Source organism: Poecilia formosa, unplaced genomic scaffold, assembly GCF_000485575.1.
Source record: "Poecilia formosa unplaced genomic scaffold, Poecilia_formosa-5.1.2 Scaffold170, whole genome shotgun sequence".
NCBI lineage: Eukaryota > Metazoa > Chordata > Actinopteri > Cyprinodontiformes > Poeciliidae > Poecilia > Poecilia formosa.
This window is the reverse complement of record NW_006800109.1, coordinates 575,373-596,024: the sequence shown is the minus strand read 5'-3', so window position 1 is coordinate 596,024 and position 20,652 is coordinate 575,373. Positions and strand designations below refer to the sequence as shown.

Here is a 20,652-nt window from a genome sequence, read left to right as displayed (position 1 = left end):
GGTCAGATTTTAATCCAGGTTAGGTTTTAATCCAGGTCAGATTTTAATCCAGGTTAGGTTTTAATCCAGGTCAGATTTTAATCCAGATCAGGTTTTTGAAGCTGGATTCAGACTTGAATGTAAATCTGAGACTTAAATCTACACGTTTGATCAGAACAGAGCAGAACTGTCCAGTTTTAGACTCTCCATTTCTGGTCCAATCTGCTGAGTTTTTCTGTTTCTCCCTCCATGAAAGCTTCAACATTTTGTTGCTATTAAAACAATAATTTAGGGTCTAATTTATCTGAATTCTATTATCCATAGAAATCTATTCTTTACGGTTACACATGGTCTCCTATTCCATATTTTTGACTTATTTTAATAATTTTTGAGACTCATTAAAATACCAGCTGTATGATGAATCATTTATGAGAGATTTCACAGACAGATCAGGAAAGCCTGGTTAATCTCTGCCAGGAAAAAACTCTCCATCTTGTTTCGGTTCTCCTAAATCGATCGATTTGATCAGAATTGTATCTAAACATTTCAAAATAAAATGCATGTTAACACTCATCAATAGGAGCATCGTTCCTTGTGTTTGGAAATCATCCATCTTTTGTTCGGGAGAGATTACGACTTCACAGTTTGCACACATCCTCCTGCGTCCGTGCGAACGCCGTTGTAACGGCTCCGTCTTTAACCGTTTGTACCCTGGTAATGACTCCAACATGCTGTGTTCACCAGATCGAAGAGGAAGAGAAGACGGGGGAGAGGTAAGAGGGGAGGCTTATTGCACAGTTAAGCTGCAGCTGCAGTTTCCATAACAACTACCTGCTAAAACCCGGCTCCCTCGACCATCATTAGAATAACATTTTTACTCGTCAAATAGGCATTAGCGGAATCTACATGAGCAATGAGATGGGAGTGACACACACACACACACACACACACACACACAAGCAGAAAAAAGCCTGACAGTATCAGCTGAGGTAATATCTGAAGCAGAGAGCATTCTCCTCCTGAAGGTATAATTACAGGATGTAGTAGTGAAGCTCTTTCTCTAGGAGTAATGTGGGAGACTTGCAGAGGTTTGCTGTGCAGCAGTTTACCGACGCAAATTATTTACACACAGGCTCGTTTCTACGGGGGCCCTGAAGAGCAAACCACTCCAACAGATCACCGAGAACAACTACGACTTTAAAGGATCAACAAATTCAAAACACAAACACATTTTTAAAAACATGACGACGTTATTGATGCAGAATTATAAATAAAAAACTCTGAGCTCAAATAAAAAATTAAAAACAACATATTTAAAATAATAACAATGACAACAAAAAACAAATTAAGTACAAGAAAAACCACAATAAATTAAAAAAAACATAAATAACACATGACTGTTTAATTATTGTTTGTATTTCCATTTAAGTAACATAAAGCACTTTGAACTGCCTTGTTAGTGAAAATGTGCCATATAAATATCTAATTAAAAAACACGTCAACAAAGCACTATCACAAATTTTAAAAACATTTACTAAGGTAAACTACAAATTAAGAAAACACAGCATTAACCGATTACAAATTAAAAAACATGATTATGTTGAAGCTGCAGTATGTAACGTTTATAAGAAATACTTCTTTACATATTTGTTGGTATGAAAAGAAGTGAGCTCCTCTGCTTTCTCCCAGTCTGGAAACAACCAATCAGAGGCAGGAGGCGGGTCTTAGTGCTGTTGTGAATACGCATGCTCCTTAGCATAGCCACACAGGATAAACAGTTTCCGGAAAGTTGTTTTTCTCCCATTAGCACGTTTAGCAGCACATCCACAAGGATGACTGACAGCGCTAAGACCGTCCTCCTGGCTCTGATTGGTTGTTTTTGGTCGGGGCGGTTCGTTTCTACAAAAAACATATTTCAGTAAATATATGCATACTGCAGCTTTAACTAAGCACAAATACCAATTTAAAATCAATATATTCCAAACAACAAAAACAATGGCATTAACTAAGCATGTTTTAAAAAACAGCCCAAAAAAACAATGTTAATGTTGTGTTTTCATCAATTTGTTAAAAAAACAACACATCAACATTGTTTGTAGTTCTGTTTAGTTAATGTTGTAGTTTTCTTAATTTGTAATCATACTTAGTTAAAGTTGTGTTTTTTAATATGATGTTGTGTTAAATCTGTAGTTGTGTTTAGTAATTGGTTGATATGGTTTGTGCTTCAGGGCCACCGTACATTTCCCAGCTGAAAAACTAAAAAACATCCTGTGCACAGAGAGCCGGCGCCTTGATCATAACCTCTCCTTTCTTCTTCCCAGCAGGAAAGAAGACTCCTTGAGTCGGGCTTCTCCGGCGCCCGACTCAAGGAGAAACGCGTCTCTGCCGCTCAGCCTCCTTTCTGATCAGGCGTCACGCCATCAACTTCAAGAGGACGATAATCAAGAGTTTAAAGAAAGAGCGAAAGGAGAGGGGACCACATTAAGTGGCGGCTAGCGCGGGGTATCATTTAAAATCAGCGCTGATGGCTTCATCGCTGCCAGGCTGTAACCTTGAGCGAGGGCTGGTGGGGCCCTGGTGGCCGGCGCGGGGCGCGGGGGGGCGGGGAGAGGGATCGGCTCTTTCTGCATTCACATTCTGCTCAGCAGGCACCCGGGGGCTATAACCCTGAGAATCCGTATTAGGTGAGCCAAAGTCACCATTAATATAGAGCACTGGGCCATACTATAACCTTACACTTCACATCTCTGGGGTGTCCTGAACTGAGGAAAAAATGGCGCTTTCCAACAATCACTTGGGGGTAACTTTCAAAAGTGACCTCTTACCAAAGTCAATCCGTTTGCTTTTCTCTGTTTTACTCATTTTATCTGTGTTTGCCGCTCCGGCTCAGGCGCCACTATCTCTGGCCGGCGCGGCGCCACGGCCGCGCACGTCAGCGAGCCGATCCTCCGCCACTGGATGCAATTACAGATTAAAGCTAAAACACAGGTTGAGGCGTCGCCGCTGCCTCGCCTCACACTCCCAGGAATAAAGCTGCACTGCAAAAACACAAAGTCTTACCAAGTATTTTGACTTAGTTTCTACTGCAAATATCTTAGCACACCTGAAATAAGACAAAACGATAGGGATATGATATGGGAGCTTATTTTAACTCAATATTGATTAAAAAAAAAAAAAAACAGTAGTAATTTGGATTGTTTCACTCCTAACATGGGAAAAATGTCTTGTAAGTGAAATAATTAGTCTTTTTAAATCAACATTAAGAAATGGTGTTTCTCTTCCATTAGCACATTTAGCAGTGGGTACATGAGAATGATTGACAGCTTCAAGACCCTCCTCCTGGCTGTGATTGGTTGTTTTTGGTTGGGAGCCGTTCATTTCTTCAGAAGACAATTACAGCTGAAGGAAAAGGTGGCGCAGATTAATGTATTCACAGTTCATCTCATCATGCACAAATACGTAAAAACCATATTTTTTTAATGAAAGTTATGTACTGCACCTTTAAAGCGACTGGAGTCACGTTTAGGAAGCAGCTTGTTCCCACGATGTTTACGAAATACTTCTGACTCTAAACGTGCAGAAACAAACTGACCAAAACCGAAACCACTGACCTTTTTAAAGGTCATCTAATGCTATAAACCACAAAAACAGAGGCAGCTAAATTCTCTACAGCCAAACAGAAATATGCTTTTTGTATAAGATACTGCAGAAAATAAGACAAGTAAAATACCACAAATACCAGAAATGCATGTTTTTCCTGTCAGGTATCTGATTCCCGACAATCTTTTCTTCCTTTTCTTGGTTTTCAGATGCAGCTGAAATGTTGAAATACTGAGCAACGTTTCTCTCTTTACTGCTCAGTTTTCACAGATTTTTATCTCAGTCGCTGTTGCACTCTCCTGCAAGAATGAAGAGCTTAAAAGAGCAAAATGAAGCAACAAACATTGCAATAATTACAGGCTCAAGAGGTATGCACGCAAAGAAGAGATCAAGCCTGTTTAATACTCAATTTTTAGACTGTATCAGTGATGCACCAACCCAGTTCTGATCGCTTACAGGTCAAATACTGAATAATACTAATTTTTTTATTCTTTAAATGCATCAAAACTAAAAACTCCCACTGACTTCGGTCCATAAATGCATCAACTAACAGCATAACACTAAACTAAAGGTTAGCAAAGGGGCTTTCATGCATAAATGGAGATTATCTTGTAATTTTATGTCCCACTAAAAACTGCTACAACAAAAACGTGAAGAACATTTTCTCTTTTATGCATTATGTGTTTTTACAAAATAAAACCCAGAATAAGTCACAATCTGTCTCAAACCGTTACTAAGATCAAACTTTTAGGGAGGATTTCGTTCTAATATCAATCTTTACAACATGAGCAGATATTTACAGTTTCTACCATAACTGTTTGGTAAGAAGACTAAACATGATTTAATCAAACTCCAATCCGTTTGTGAACAGGTCTCAGTTCACTTTGAAGGGAGCCATGGTGCGGTTAGAATGCATACCGAACGCCAAGCGGACCAGAGGCTGCTCCAAAAGCAGGAAGTGAAGTGGAGCGCAGGGAATCCTGGGTAATTACAACCAAAACAAAGGTGCTAGGCTAGTGCTAGCAGGAGAAAAGAGAAATCCTGCAACTGCTAAAATCTGATGCCACTCTGTTTTTGTTTGCATTTTTTGAAGATGGAAGTTGCGCTCATGTCTTCTTCAGAGGTTTTTGTGTCATTTCATTCAGTAATTCTTGGTGTAGCACCTCCACAGGCAGGGAGGGGAAATGCAGCAGTGTGAAAATATAACAAAGGTTGCTGTTTTGGTCGCTAATTGAACCGATATACAGGACTATCAGGCGTGAAAACAACCAAAAATGCAAAAATGAAGGTGAACTTTATAAAGCATGAAGGATTTCACAGAAAAGATGATGCTTAAAGTGAGCAAAAATATTTTATCAATGCTAGAAATCTTGAAATGGTTGAAATACTCTATTAGCTCTGCCTGTTAAAACATCATTCTATATGACATTCATTAGTCTCTGTGCAGCAGCATTCATCTGAGTTACCAACAAACATCCTTTTAAAACAACGGCTGAAACTGACAATTACTGGAGAGTAAATAGCATAAAAATATCACATTTTCCTCTGAATTACATGTCATATAAACGTAAGCAGTCATATAATCATGTAGGTGCTGCAGTGGTGGATAAAAGCAGCTGAGAATCTCACTTTTCTACATGTTTAATCTTGTTGCAAAGCCAGCTAATACTCCAGAGAATCAAGTTAAAGTATCACAGCTGTCAGTCAGAGAGATGCGTTTCATCCTTTACCTCCTCTGCATCATCAGTGTTGCATCACCGTTTTAAATTCTGCAAGGCCTCATCGAGATTTTTCTACAGAAATACGGTCCAAAAAAAACTGGAGTTAAATAAAACAGCAGCGGACGGGATCAGTCAGAAACCGTGGAGTAAATTCAGACAGAAAGCAGATATTCAGCCGCACCTCAAGAGTCGTTAAAGTTTTCTCTCATTTATTTGGCTCAGACGGCGAGAAAAACAAGTCATAGCTGCGGCTAATTATAGTAAGTAAAACCAAGGAGGAGGACGGCCAGTTTTGACGGTGCTGCTGTTTATTTATTTAAAACCAGACTCTGCTGGATTCCTTTGAAAAGTGGATCATGTGAGGAATTAACGGGCCGCCGCTGCCGGGGTTAAAGCGAGGGCAGCGGTTCACACCTCACAGTATCTCGGATGCGTTTTGAGGTCGGACCTGTGCAGATTTCTGCTGTGAAACGTGGCAGAGACGCAGCCGGAGGGGAACGGCGACAAGACAACAGCATGTTCAGCTGCATGAACAGATGTTCACAAAGGACACGCAACGATTTTATCCTCTCTCCTCTTTCCATATTTTGTGGTGCTACAAGCACAAATTTCTGTTTTATTGATTTAGATGTTTCAGATAGACACAAGTAACCTGAATAAATACAAAGTTCTCTTTTTTTTCATCATTAAATCTAAGACATGTTTCCTCTCTGTAGAATTGTTGACATTACGCCAAACTGGAGCATTGTTGAGCATAAGGGACCTGCTTAGTCAGACTTTGACTAGGCCAAGGGACTGCAACCTTCAGCTTATGGAAACCTTCACTAAAGCTGATGGAAAACAAACTCCGGGCTATATTAAATTTTTTCATAGAGTAATTTCATTTAACACAATGACACTAAAATTACTAGTTGTTTATATTCAGATCTGTTCTTCTTGGTTTTCGGTTGGAAACTTTGTGCAGGTACTTTGGGTACTTTGGACCCAAAGTACCCGTCATCTTTTTGAGACGGTTCTGTTTTAAATAATAAAAATAGAAATAAATTCTTTAAAAATTACAGCAGATTTCAAACCAACGAGACGAAATGTCTCGGTGGTATTTAAAGTTACAGATTCATGGACTAATTTAGAAAGTTTAATGGGTGTAAATACGTTTGCAAATCATCACATGTATGTCTCATTTTGTTTTATTTCATGCAATATTCGGAATTTAAAAAGTCAAAAATTTTCTACCTTTGAAACTCAGAAATGTCAATGTTTCTGCTGGAAAATTTCTGAGTTTTTTTCTAGCAAATTGTTGAATTTTGGAGCTCAGAAATTTCCAAATTTGATTTAAAAAAAAATTCAGATTTTTTTCTGAATTAAAAAAATCAGAAATTTTCAACTTTTGAATCTCAGATATTTTAATATTTTTTTCTAGAAATCTTTCTGAAATTAATCTACAAAAATGTAGAGTTTTTTCTTGCTTGGAAATTGTTGACTTTTGGAGCTCAGAAATGTAATTTTTTTTTCTAAAAAATTTCTTTTGGCATAAATTTACTCCATTTTTCTACCTACAATGGCCCTAATAGACATAGAGACCTGAAGTACAAACAAATGCAGAAAAAGAATTTTGCATAATAGGTGCTGTTTAAATATCACCCATCATCCTGTCGTTTTTATGCTCGGACATTTAGTAATGGAAACTTTGCCATCACTCCGTGTAATCCCTCAAAAAGCTTTGATTTCATGCACAGGCAGAATGGCCCAGAAAGATATTTGTTCCCTGAAAACAACATTCATTCTTCAGGTTATTATATTCAGGGGGTCTGGTGACTGTAGAAACAACAGCCGGTGAAACTTTGTAGTTTCCTGCATGTAAATCAGAGCAGAAAGAGTCAGATCACAGCGATAAACAGCCCTGGGTTTTCTTCTGCTGCTGCTGCTTTTTGGTTTCAAAGTTTTTGCATCTTATTTTGAGGAATATTGGCTCTGCATGCTGCTTAAAACGGGGCCGGGCGCTGCTTCTCTCGGAGAAAAACAACCAAACCTTTTAGTGTTTCTGGTCATAGCAGATGGAGGAAGGATCGGGGGAAAACACCTCCAACATGTTTATTTTCCTTGGTAAAATCGAAGAGAACGTTTTTCCCAGGGGAGGTGGAGGAGAGCGGCCTGTTCGTGGGAAGGAAATTGTGTGTATGGATAAATCAGCATTTGGGGAAGGACTTGTAGCAGTGTGTGTGAAAGATGTGATTTCCAGTAATTAAAGTAATGTATCAATCTGGATTTTACAATGACATGATGATGGGAAAACAAATAAAGAGCGAGAGCAAATTGAAAAGCCAAGTGCTGAGCAGCTCCAGGCTTTATTATCTGCTTGCCTGCAACTCCACAAAAATGTTTTCATTTCAGGATTATGACCAGCTAACCTCAACACAACTCATATTTCATTCAGTTGGCCCGATAAATTATTTTCATTCAGAGAAGATTACATTAAAGGAAAACAATCACTTTACAGCAGAATATAGATTCCTTTCATATGTGACGTGTGAAGTATAAACATAAAACATATGAAGGTCGGCTGCTGGCAGCAGGGGATGCATGAATATATAAATACATGAACAGTTCAGCGAGGCGCAGATGTAATATATTTTTAAATTCACTTTCAATAAAAGAGAGAAAACAGGTTGTGGTGTGTTCGCTCCGGATTTGCACAGATTTTTCATTCTATGTTGTGGATGTTTAATATTTGACGAGTCCACCGTCATCTTTAACACACACACACACACACACACACACACACACGCACACACACACACACACACACACACTTGTTTGGATTGTGAGGAGACAGTCGACCTCAACAAAACTGCAAATTAAATCCAAAAATTTTCAAGCTTTGTTTTTTAATATAGCAATTTCTATTTTGGAGATTTTTGATGCATTTGCAGCTGCAAATTTCTTAAAGTTGATTCTTTAACATGTTTAAAATTATTTCCAGTTTGAAATATTAATGGGAAAAAAGTATTGATTCATCCTATTTGTTCCATAATTTACAAATACCTGCCCACTTTTCATGTCTTGCACAACAAAGTTAAAAAAAGGAAAAGATTCAGCTTTAAATTTACAGCAACATGAAGATGCTACACATATTAGTAATTAATAAATGGTCTGAAGTCACCTAGAGGAATCTTTCATTAACTTCTCCTGAAGATAAAAATGCATATGTGTGTTTTACTGTAAACATCTTCGTATTATTGATGCTCCAACAGCAGGACAGATGTTCAGTTCAGTCTGATCATCAGACCATTAACTTCCTCAGCACTGATTTCTGCTCCAGGGCTATTTTATGATCATCAATGTTTTATTATTTTATAATCTTTTTAATAAAACAACTTTGCATGAACCAAAGATTGTTGCCTTTTTGATTAAGCCAGTTTACCTTACAGCTATAATTACGTTAAGCAGCAGCAGCATATGTGCACAGAGGGAGACAGACTGAGAGCAACGCTCCATGGGGAGAAGCAAACGCTGTTGTTCCCGGATTTTTTTAAGAACTATTTCTGAAAAATGCTTTAATATTTACGAGTGGTGAGACTGCAGGGTCTGTAATTAATTAATCGTGTTTTAATAGAAAACTGTATATCAACAAAATAAGCAACATTTTTAATTCACAAACTCTCTTTGCTTTAGCTCAACAACAGACATGTTTATTGTTTTTAGTCTGTTGCTCAGCTTGCAGGGTTTCAGGAACTCCTGATCGTCCTTTAGAAACTCCATGTAGCAGCTAATGACGTTAGCATTAGCATGAGCTGCTACATGTTTATCATTGAAATGCTTTTTTAGGTTTGAACAGCTTTGCTAACCACTTCTAGCACAACCTGAATAGTATTTCCAGCATTCAGTCAGATTGGATAGAAGAATAAATTAACTCCAAGTGAATTATGAAGTCCCTAAACAACACTGCCCTTTGAAAAATATTATGTTTACTTGCTTTTTGCAACAGGCTTAATTAAGAACAACAAAAAATCTCCTAACTAAAAAAAATATTTGATTCAGAAACTTTCTGTTTCTCAATTTCTCAAATTTTAATGGACTGTTCAGGTTAAGAGTTTTTTAAAAAGGGTTTTTTCCTCTGAAGTCGTCCTGATGAAGATCACGGCTCTCTGGGAAACTCTAACAATAAAAGAAAAGTTTGAGTTTAAGCTCTGATCCATCCAGGTGTATGATTCAGCTTTTGACGCTCTGCTCTTTTGTATTTGGTTCCTCTGAGTTGATTTTAATGAGCACGTCTACAGCAGGGTTTAAATCATTAAAACATCTTGATGAAACTCAGAAAAACTGTTCTCTTCAAACGCTAAAAGGTAAATCTCTGCCCTGAGTAATGCTGACTTTATCAGTTCAGAGTCCTGGATCCGTCTCTGAGCGTAAACGGGTCACGTTGCGCTTCTCGAGGTCTCCTCTCTGTCAGCGATCCACAGCCTTGTTCTGCAGGTAAAAGGTCTGCAGAGTTACAAAGTCAGAAGTCAGAGCCGAAGGGATTTCTTCTTTCCCTGCAGAACATTCGGCTCCTGAACTCTCTGAAAAGCCTCGTTTGAAGTCCGGGGCTTTTATTTTCCACGTCGCCATGGAAAACCGTCGCATAATGCCTGCCTGTTGGCAACTTTGCCAAAACTCAAAGAGAAGTCCAGCAGCCATTTAAAGTAGCTATAAAACCGCCTGACTCTGCTTCCTCTGGGCTTTTATTACACTCGAATATATAAGAACATAAACAGCAAACTCATTTTCCTAAATATTCCAGGTTTTCTCTCTTGATTGTAATTCGTTTGTGTCAAGCTGAAAGAAACAAACGGCAGAGGAAAATTACATGAAACAATTAAATATAATTAAGTAAAATAACTGGGCACCGTCTAACCTGTTTAATTGCTCTGGTTTGTTTTGTCTAGAAGGACCAACAGCCTATAAATTTTCTAAGGCTATACAGAGAAAGGATTGGTTGTTGTTTGCTGCCGCCGGCGAAATATATGTGTTTAATTATTTGCACTGATTGCTGCAAGACGTTACACAGTAGACGCTGGTTTCTCCTTCAGTGGCCTCAGCATTCATTTGATTTTCTCTCCAACTCAGGCAGCCTCCTGAAAAAATCACGTGAAGCTCAATATTTGATTGTCCTCACCTCCAACCTGGATGCAGCGCAGGAGAAAATACACCAAAATAAACCAAACTGCTCCAGAGGTTTTCCATCAAGGCTCCTAATGGACACAAATTTATTTCAGGAGAGTCAAGAAGTTATCTGCAAAACAAACAAAAAACAAAACTCAAGACTTTCTGTGCCCAACAGGTTGGAAACATTTAGTGATACTGATTTTATTATCTATTATCTAATCAATTCTCATTAAGTTAGGAAATAAGCTGTGCTGTATTCGGTTTAAACTAAATCAAACCTGGTGTAAAAAAATAACATTTTAATATGAAATGCAACTGTTTGCACAGCAACAATAATCTCTGAAGAATGAAAACAACCTCAGAGGTGTTATTTACTGTTTGTAACCTCAGTTTGGCAGTTACCCTCAACTACAGTCAATAAATTAGAATATTAATGAGAAGTTTGTGTACTTCAGTAACTCAGCTTCACTCAGTTAAAAACTACATGTTTAGATTAATCTCACAAACCTTCAAGATAAGAACCTTTGTAGATAGACAGAAAAGGCGGAATAATTTCCACCAAAAAACTCAGAAGTTTCTAGATTAATCTCAGAAATTTTCTAGGAAAAAAAGAGAAAATTTCCAGAAAATTATCATACAAGTTCATCTATAATATGTCATCACACAAACATGCATCACATTATTTATAACGAACCGACAAGTGGAATCGCTACAAGTAAATAAACTACATAGAACTGGTTCTTCTAGATGAGAAACCAGTTCTGTATTTCCAGCTATTTGTTATACATGATCTTCCACTTAGTTATGACTTTATGAAGTAAATCTGTCAGTAGTGTCCATAAAATTAAGCTCTTTCTTTAAACCAAATGCCAAAACTGAAGTTCTTTATAAACAAGAATCAATAAATAAGCAATAAATAAGAATCTAACAGGAGTTTTTTTCACAAATCCTCACAGTTTAACATCAAAATGCATCAGACATTTAAAAAGCAGAGCAAAAAGCAGTGAATCGGTTCAAACTAGATCCAGATGTTTGACTAACCAGGACCTAAAATAGTTTGATCAGAAGCAATTGTAACTTCCCTTCCAGTCACACCGACATCATATTAAACTACCTTGACAAGCAAAATATAATTAAAGTGCAAATTTACTCACATTTAGCTTAATTTGCCAGATTCACTCATTGTTCAGGAACGTCGCAGGAGCAAACAAACGTCTGGAAAAAGCAACATGGCCGCCTGCGGGCTTTCATTAAAGGTGAGGCTGCCTTTGGCGCCGGCTGCCCTGATTTGATCTCAGGTTCAATTTGATTTCTGTCTCGCTGTCATTGGTTTAACACTGAGCAGTCCGGTGGGGAGAGCAATGAAGTTAGTAATTCATCTCAGAAAAGGGCAAAGTCAGAGCCAGTCACTCGCTAAATATAATGTGCAGCGGCCAATTCATGGCATCTGGGAACCAGGCTGACCTCTGACCTTTGGCCTTTTTAAAACCATCAACCTTTGCCAGATGACACGTTTGAATCCCCACATCAGCAGGAACGTGTCTGCTGTGAATATGTGGAGAAAAAAACACCAACCTGGCGTATCTGGTTGGGAGTAGAAGTGGAAAGCATCTTTTCAACGTTTTCTACGAATGAAAATCTTAAAAGTGTGGCGTGCAAATCAATTCAAAACCCCCGGAGTCGGTTCTTTGGATTTATTATTTCAATAAAAAATGCAAAGATTCCTGTTAGTTTATAAATCACTGAAAAGAAACAAAATGCATGAAAGATCTGCTATTGTTGAATCAACCTTCCAGACCTCTCAGGTTCTGGTTCTGCATCACCAGAACCAGAACCAAACAAGGAGATGCAGCTTTCAGCTTCTATGCACCACAGATCTGGAACAAACTTATGAAAATGTTCCTTTGAGTCATGGCTAAAAGCCAGTTTGTTCAGAGCAAACTTTGATTAATAATAACTGGAACATTTATCAATACATTCCATCCATATTAGCTTGATGAGTTTTATGATGGCATTTGATAACATGTGATGTTTATTGCTCGTTTCATAACTGGTTATGTTTTTACGGCGTAAGCACTTTGAACCGCCTTCTTACTGAAACGTGCTAAACAAATAAGCTTAAGTAATCATCTTCACCGGTTCCTCCTGTTACGTTCTGGTTTCTTCCCAGTACATAAAGTCTGCACCTTTCCGACAAACCTGTTGTGTTTGTTGGTTTCATGGTCAGAAACACAGCATCTGCTGTTGGACTGAACACAGCTGGATTCTAGTAACTTCTGGAGGGAATCCCTCAGAGCCAAATCTAAAATAATGTATATCAGGACAAAATGTGCTGCAGTTTGAGACGGCAGTGCAGATTAGAGATGCAAAATAATTGTTCCATAGAGATTTGTAATTTCCAGTCTTGGGAATTCTGAACTGATTCAAAATGCTCAAAATCTAAAATGTGTTGTACATTTTTGTGAGTATGACACATCCACTCAGCTTCCGTATGTATTTTGAATAAATCGAGTTATTTGTAGAGCATATTTCAGCAACAAGGCAGTTCAAAGTGTTTTACATCATAAAACAGAAAATACAAAGTAAAAAATTAAGAAAACCAGTAAATATTTGACATGTTGTCACATCAAAATGTTGGTCAATATTTCATTTATTTTGTTTAAAAAACGACTCTAAACAGGTGAGTTTTTAGTCTGGTCTGAATAAGTCTGTCATATATTTTCTTTAAGAAAAACTTAAATGTTCTACTTGTTTACACTGTCCTTTCCTGTTGTCAGCTGAATAATTTTAAAAGAATCTGTAGCCTAAAAATCGTTGAGTCAAATCGTGACCCTAAAAATATCAAATGAATCAAATTGCCAGACACCAAAAGATTCGAATCTCTACAGTAACTCTTCCTGTTTTCTTTTGGTAAAAATAATTTGAGTTATTTTGCACCAAAGATGTTTTCCAGAAGCCGAAGTGGAGCAGAACCGTCGTCGTGTTTGTTAGGGTCAAATAATTTGTCTCATCTATCAAAACTCTTCTCCTGCTGGGAAGGCGGCGTGCAGCCTGGGGCTCGGCGTGGAGACGGCGATGAGGACTGAGGCAGGGATGGAGGCTTGATTGGAGTGATTGGCACCTGTGAAAGAGGGCTTGGGCAAGTGCAGGGACCATATCAAAGAGGATCAGCTGGGGCACACAGTGACCTGACTGTTATTAGGTGCCAAAATGAAATGGCCGCTCCCCTAGCCCTTCAAGAAATCATTTAACCAGTCACAGCCGGCTGAAATAGCTGCACACACACTGAAAGCCACACGGATACACACTTTTTACAGTAAATGCCAAAGGTTGATGGTATACATGCTGAGAAACCAGCAGCTGAGTTTCCATTGGCCGTCTGATTGCACATGTTGGCATGTCAATAAATTCTGCCAATTTCAATAAAAAGTTTTGCTGCGAAGATGAGGTGGTTTTTTTGGCCGCATCAAAAACCCCAATGGAAACACTTTTTACACGAGTCACATGATCAACTGGATGTTGCTACTGGTGTAAACCACGAAGAAGACAATGACAGGAAGTAGTTGGAGGATTTACCAATACATGTGGTTTTGGTAAATGTCACAAACCAGTAAAGTTTTCTACTGGTTTCTCAAATATATGTTTATTTTTGTGTTTTTATGATATAAAGCACTTTGAACTGCTTGTTGCTGAAATTTTGAAATACAAGTTTGATTGATTGATTGATTGATTGATTGATTGAATGACTTGTTCTGTGAACAAACTTATTCAGGTGTGATTTTAATTGAGTTTAATTGATTATTTTAGAAACATCACAATTGTGAAATTGTGTTATGTGAGTTTTTGCCGATGGTGCAAATCTGCTTCATTAATGTCGCAGGTTTTGTCCACTGATGTTTGAATGTTTGAACTCCCATCTGGATTTCTGTGTTCAGGTGGTCCGAAGCAAACCGAACCTCTCACCTTTGCTGGCCTGACGACACGGATCAGCCTGTTGTTCCTCGGCGCGTTATCACCAAACATTAATGAGCTCTTCGCCTCGTTAGCTGGCGTCCGGTGAGAGCGGGGAGGCTGCGACTGGCTGGAAGGACAGGCACACAAAGCACTAATCAGACTTTAATGCAGTCAGAGCTGAAGCCCTGTCGAGGTTTTAAATTAAACGGATAATAAACAGCGATGTGAAACGCTGCAGCCCGCTGACGGGTCGGAGAGAATCCAGGAAACATAACAGCGACCTTCAAAGACGGACTCTAAATTAAAAACAAAATTCTTTCTCAGGAAATTTAAAAATCGCATCAGACTGATGGAAAAATTATTTTTTTAAATCCAAAAATGTAGACCAAGAAGAATGCTTCCATGTTCTGTACAGAATCTCCTCTATTTAATCTGGACTCCTTTTGCATGAATTACTGCATTAATGCGGCGCAGCATGGAGGAGGTTCTGCTGAGGATTTCTTTAGGTCATCTCCATCGTTGGTTCTCTTTCTCTTGACAACGGATCACAGACCTTCTATGGGGTTTGTTTGCCCGTGTTACCATGGCGATAAAAATAGATATGAAATCAGCTTCTCCATAAAGTTTGTCAGTAAATTGAACTGAAATGTCCCAGTAGAGTACTGTGCTGACTGTGGATCAGAACCAGCAGGTCGAATGGCTCCTTAAACCAAACAAGTATAGTTTAATTAAAACTGGACTCTGTGCTTTTCCGCTCTTTCTCCAGACTCGTGGTTTCCAGATGAAATGAAAACTTTACTTTCGTCTGAAAAGAGGACTTCGGATCACCGAGCAAAAAACTAATTCTGGTTCTACAAGCATCATTTTTTCTAACTAATCATGTTTCTTTTTATTATAGTACAGGGAAAAGTATGTCGTTAAGGGTGCGTTCACACCAGTTCTGTTTAGTCCTCTTTAATCGAACTCCAGTCCGTAAGTCCAGAAAGTCCGGTTCGTTTAGGGAGGTGTGAACAAATTCTGATGCGAAACAAAAGAGCAAACTCTGGTCTGCCTAAAACCCTCAGTGTTAATTTGGTTGAAGTGAACTCTATGCGGTTTGAATGCAGATGTGAACACCAAGTGAACCGGAGACCTCGCCCAAAGCAGGAAGTGGACTGCAGCGCAGGGCATTCTGGGTAAATACAACCAACATACAACCTTTGTCTTCAGGCCTGTCAACATGGATGTTGAAATTATTATTAAACAGTCATAATCAGTTTATATAAGTGATAAAAGCTCATAAAGTTAGAGTCAGAGTTGGTTTATGGGGGGAGGTTGAGACGGACCAGGTGATGTTTTCTCAGTTTGTTTTGTTCCTGATGTGGCTGCATCCTGATCAGACGTCCTTCAGCCTGTCCTTCTCAAGCGCCGATCACATTGTTGTTGATCAAATGAAAAAGTTTGATCCAGATCTTAATGTAACTGGTGGATATGTACAGTGGAAACTGGTAAAACTGGTAAATGATGCATTTGAGTTTGTTTAAAGCTGCTTTATAACTACGCTGTAAATCCATTTTCCTCTCTCAATTCCAAATTTTAGGATATAGCAGCATTTCTTTCAGCCAAATTAACAATAAAACAATGAATTAATTGGATTTCAGAGAATTAAAGTTTCACAGAAAGACAGACAAACTACAACTAAGGGCCTCCTGGGCATTTTTGGCTCCTGGATTCGTTTTGAAATAGATGATTAGACATTATAATTATGTCAAATGGTGGTGCTTTCACATTAAATCTTAAAAATAATAAACATTTTGGTCCAGACTCTGGGTTTTTATCCGGCAGATGGAATGACTTCATCCTCAGTGAGGCGTGAGCTGAAAATAAGGCAAAACTTTGACATCCAAGACGGATTTTTATGGGCAGAATTATTGACCAAATGGTGCAGAAAGCTGCAAAACTTTTCCAAAACTTTTCTGCTTTGTGCGGCCAGTCAGGAAATCTAAAAATGGAGCGGTTTAATTTGTTCCACCAACAAAAAGTTTCACTGAAGAACTTCCAAAACTATTTCTCTATAGCAGAAGGAAGACATGATTTTAAAATTTTAGAGACTGCAATAATAGGAGAAGAAGAAGAAGAATGTGTGGCTGTGCTGTGTGCTCCATCTGCAGCTCATCAGCTGTGTCTCTCTGAGCGTTTCCTCATTTGTTGTGTCACCACGTCGGGCCCCTGGAGGGAACGCTTCACTCATGACTTCCATTGTTGTGTCTCGGCGGTCCTTTGCCCTTTGCACAAACATATCGATCACTCCCACCCCCCCGCCTGTTTCCTCACCTTTTCTGTCCTGGGCTAAAAATACATTTTCACAACCAATTCGTGTCACCGATGACCACCCCCAGTCTTCCCTCCTTCATCCTCTGACCCTCCTTCTCCAGTTTTAATCCGTTTGATATTTCTGTCTGAAATGTTTGTTTCTCCAGAAATCCATGTCGTGACCTCCAGGCTCGCGAAGCAGCCCGAAGATATCATTGTTTTTATTTCGAGGTCAGATGAGCTCTTATGCTCAGTGAAAACCCACAAATGTGCCATCTTAAAATAAATGCTGATTGCTGCGTTATTGGTTTCCTTTAGCTCATAAAAACACGACAGCCTCTAGATGTTTACAGAGCCGGCCACTTTACAGGGGTCAATAAAAGGAAATTGCTGCTCAAAGAAGCTCTGGGAATGTGACTTAAAGACATACACCTCAAACAATGAGCTAATCTAAACAGCAAATAAACAGCCTCACAGCAGTCCGCTGCAGAACAGGGCAACCAAATCAGGCTTGTTCAGCATGCAGAGCCAACGTAAAACCAAAGGAACCAGAGTCTCACAGGCTCTAAAATGGTTAAAATCTAGAGTTTATAAAAATTATTTTACTGTTCATTAAACCAAAATAAAGAAACAGTAAAAAAAAAAAACTAAATGCGCCATGAAATACCAGCTTTGTCTGCCTGATTTGATCAGTTTTTCACATTAAAGTGGGGGAAGTTTAGCACTACTGAAATCACTGCGCTTTTTCCCTTATTCTGACCATTTCTCCTTTTCTGCAAAAATCTGGATTTCAGAGACATGTTGTTCATAGAATAAAATAAAAATGTTCATTTTACTCAAACACATACCTATAAAGAGTAAAACCAGAGAAACCAATAATTTTAAGTGTCTCTTAAGCTGTAAGCTTAGGTTCTCATCTATTCATTAAACTTTAAGTCAAGTTTATTTGTACAACACATTTCAGTAACAAGGCAGTTCAAAGTGCTTTACACCATAAAAACATACCAATTATGAAACAAGCAATAAACATTTACTTTATCAAATGCCATTATCAAGTAAATATAGTGATCCATGTTCCAGTTGTTATGAATCAAAGGTAACTGCAAACAGGTGGATTTTTAGCCGTGATTTAAAGGAACTCAGTGTTTCAGCAGTTTTTTAAAGTAGTTTTTTAAAGTCTATTCTCTGAGATTTTAGGCAGAACTGTTGCAGTAATCAAACAAAATTTATAGATGAGTTTCTCTAGACCAGGGGTCTAGAGAAACTAGACCCCTGGGCCACTTCAGCGTAGTGGCCCCCCTCAACGGGCCACATTGACGGTACAGATCAGGAGTGCATCCCTGCTAAAACACCCCAGAAAAAGGTTGACTTCCCTCATTCAGTTCTGTAGAGGCTTATAATGAGTCAATGGTCCAGGTGAGTTAGAGAAGGAACCATCTAAAGCTGCAGATGGTAGCTCTGGAAAACTTGGGCACCCCCAGCATAAATGTATAAAAATACAATGTTAAAAATAAATTAAACACCTCATATTGTTAAATAACTGATTTTATGTATTGAAGTTTTAAATATTACATTTGAGTTTCCATGGATGTAAAATTACTGCTCAGTTTAAAAATTACATTATTTAAATCAGTGTTTAAAGGTAAACAAACTAATAATAAAAACAAGTCACATGGGCAGACATGATAGACTTTACACAGAGATTTAGTCTCAGAGGCAACTGAAATCAGTTAATTAAAAAAATCATTTCTGAATATCATCTCATGGTCTCTGAACTAAATGCGTCTTTCTGACCGGAGCTGACGGCGTGTTGAAGAGTTATGGACCGGACGCTTTGGAGCGTCTGGTTAGGAAGCGCATTACAAACCTTTGGTTGAAATGTAGTTTGTAGTCAATTTGTGCTCAAAACCTATTTTAAGTCAATCATCGGCCTATAAAATGCTGTGGAGCTACATGTGGCCCGCGGGCCTTGAGTTTGACACATGCATTACGCCATAGAACTGCCAATTGGTAATTGAAATAAAGTAGCTTCGATTTCAAAGAAGCCGACATTGAAGTCGATTGGCAAATGAACCAATCAACTTGGCATGGAACACGAAAGGGGAAAGCTCTTGTTGTCTCACTGCACCCCAAGAGATGCATAACCTACAAAAACAGTTTCTGTCTGGTTTTGAACCAGAGACCCTTTGCATGTAAAGCAAACATGATAACCACTACACTACAGGAACTGAACATCTCTGCTTTGTTTCAGAGGTTCCAAAGTTGATGATATGAAATGCAACATGAAAATTTCAACTGAGGTTTGCACTCAGATGCCTGGATTCAGAGTACAGACCATGACACCACAGAACCCTTGTTGACCTTTAGTAAACACCTGTGATGAATAGAACATACTAAATCTGTTTCTGTCTGGATTTGAACCAGAGACCTTTTGCATGTAAAGCCAACGTGATAACCACTACGCTACAGAATCTCAAGATCTTTCCACTATTCCTGGTAGATGATCCAAATTTTGTTAGAGACTAACATCAACAATGGGCATGAAACAAAGTCAAATACTTACAGATCCTCTCAGAGAGCACAGTAACTTGGTGAACAAACTGTCAGACTTATAATTGTGCCTAATTTCACATTACAGTCCATAAACTAAGCCTGGGATCAAAAATTGTATTGAAGATGTCATTAGCAGAGTTCTTCTTAAATCCATGGAAACTCAACAGTTTGTAAGGTAGGTGAGTTAGCTCAGCAGGTTAGAGCACCGTGCTGGTAATGCTGAGATTGTTGGTTCAAGGTCTTTCCAACAATCAACACTTCAAAATAAATAAGAGTTCAAAAATAAAATCAACACTTTACAATAAATAAGGGTTCAAAAATAAAATCAATACAAAATTAAAATCAACACTTTACAATAAATAAGGTTACAAAATAAAATCAACAATTAAAAATGGTTCATTTATGTTTTCGCATCCACCTGAATATGTAGTTGTGCCCCTGGTTGTGTTAATCCATTTGAGGAGCCGGCGGTTTATCTTGAGGAAATAAATGACGATCCAAAAGTTAATTAGACTGTAACATGCGCAGTCCGCTGCTCAACCACTGCGGACTGAGAAACCGCTGGGAGAAACTCATCCAGCGGTTTTAACAAATGGAGACTTCTGGGTTCACGTTACCCAGGAGAGCGGCGCTCTGGAGGAGCTGCAGACGTAACATCTGTCCGTTTCGGAGAAGCGAAATCACGCAAATAAATAAATAAATAAATAAATCCTGGTAAAAGCTAACACCGGACCACTCGGGGTAAAACACTCACAGAGTTCAGTTGATCTGTTTGGATCAGACAGATCCAACTGACTGATGAATTAGCGCAGATTTCTCTGCAGATGGGGACCAGGAGGAAGTGCGTTCAGACCCAAGCGGGTGAAGTGATGCTAATTTAAGTGAAGTCGCTTAATTTAATTTATTAAAAGTTATTGGGGCCTCAGTCAGTGGTTTTTGTCACTACGAGAAAAATGTAGATGCATTTATCTTCTTAATTTGTGATGGGATCTGGATTTACGGTGAATATTAAATAAACTACATAAAATGCGACTAAATAGCCGATGTTAATATGATTGTAATTTCAAGGATAAAAATAGTACATGACCGATTTTTTTTTATGTTGTCGGTCAAGATAACGGATAACAAAAAAAGTCTAGCACGACCTGCCGCCCTGACACCAACTCACACATCTTCATTCACAGTCTTACTTGTAAATCGATTTTTCTTTTCTTGGACGTTTTGATGTTAGCTTGTCGATGTCTCAGTTTTATTCGCTGGGAAAATCAATAAGCAGCTTGAGCTGACTCTGCTGCTCACTATTGGCGAAAAGCCGTAATGTTGGCTGGTAACAATCGGAATGCATTATGGGAGATGTAGTTTGTAGTCAATTCGTGCTCAAAACCTATTGTAAGGTTTTGAGCACTCA

General features: G+C 38.5%; 1 long non-coding RNA gene across 1 annotated transcript in view; it reads right to left on the bottom strand.

Moving 5' to 3' along the window:
• Positions 1 to 9,552: 9,552 nt before the first annotated feature.
• The window catches only part of LOC107837728 (uncharacterized), a 22,638-nt gene continuing 11,538 nt past the window's right edge, over positions 9,553 to 20,652 (bottom strand). The window contains exons 2-4 of the long non-coding RNA XR_001663770.1: positions 14,409 to 14,526; positions 10,456 to 10,572; positions 9,553 to 9,767 (exon numbers count right to left, since the gene is read on the bottom strand). This is a non-coding gene — a long non-coding RNA (uncharacterized LOC107837728). The remainder of the gene's footprint in view (positions 9,768 to 10,455; positions 10,573 to 14,408; positions 14,527 to 20,652) is intronic.